The sequence below is a fragment of the Poecilia reticulata genome, linkage group LG22 (assembly GCF_000633615.1).
Source record: "Poecilia reticulata strain Guanapo linkage group LG22, Guppy_female_1.0+MT, whole genome shotgun sequence".
Classification (NCBI taxonomy): Eukaryota; Metazoa; Chordata; class Actinopteri; order Cyprinodontiformes; family Poeciliidae; genus Poecilia; species Poecilia reticulata.
Window position 1 is genome coordinate 13,499,179 of NC_024352.1, and position 605 is coordinate 13,499,783.

Genomic DNA, 605 nt, shown 5'->3' on the forward strand with positions numbered 1-605 from the left:
TGCTGACACTGTGTGCCAGGGGGCTTTTACCACATCTCAGCTTGGAAATTTTACACGGCAGAAATAATGAACTATAAATGTAAACCTTGGAATGTAGCCTCCCACACAGTTAATAATAGACGCGGTGTTCAATGTGCGGGAAAATCCTAAATTACAGAAGACTATTTTGCAATATAAGCATAATTTCAGCTACTTATGAGTCATTAGCACACTAAAAGAGAGAGGTTTTAACCATATCTTTGTACTTTCAGTTCACAAATCTGTTCCGGCCCTAAGAAAACGTTTAGAGCATTTGTTGGGGTCTCTAAATGTTCTGAGTTTGCTAGCGCTGCTACACTTTGTGCCCTGAGAGATGAGCCTCTTCAGCGGGTTCACGGGTCACACCGGAGCGAGCAGAGTGGCCATTGTGCTTTGTCGTTTCACAGGTGACTCACATCACTACACTCCAGCTTGCAGCAAGTAGAGCACTCTGAGATGCTTGCAGCATTCGAAATGCAGGATTTTCAGCCCAGTGCAAACAAATCGCTTTAAAAGATCAGTTTAATCTATTTCGAGCTGTTATTATGAGCCGGGAGAGTTGTTCAGATAAAGAGACTGAAGCGGGG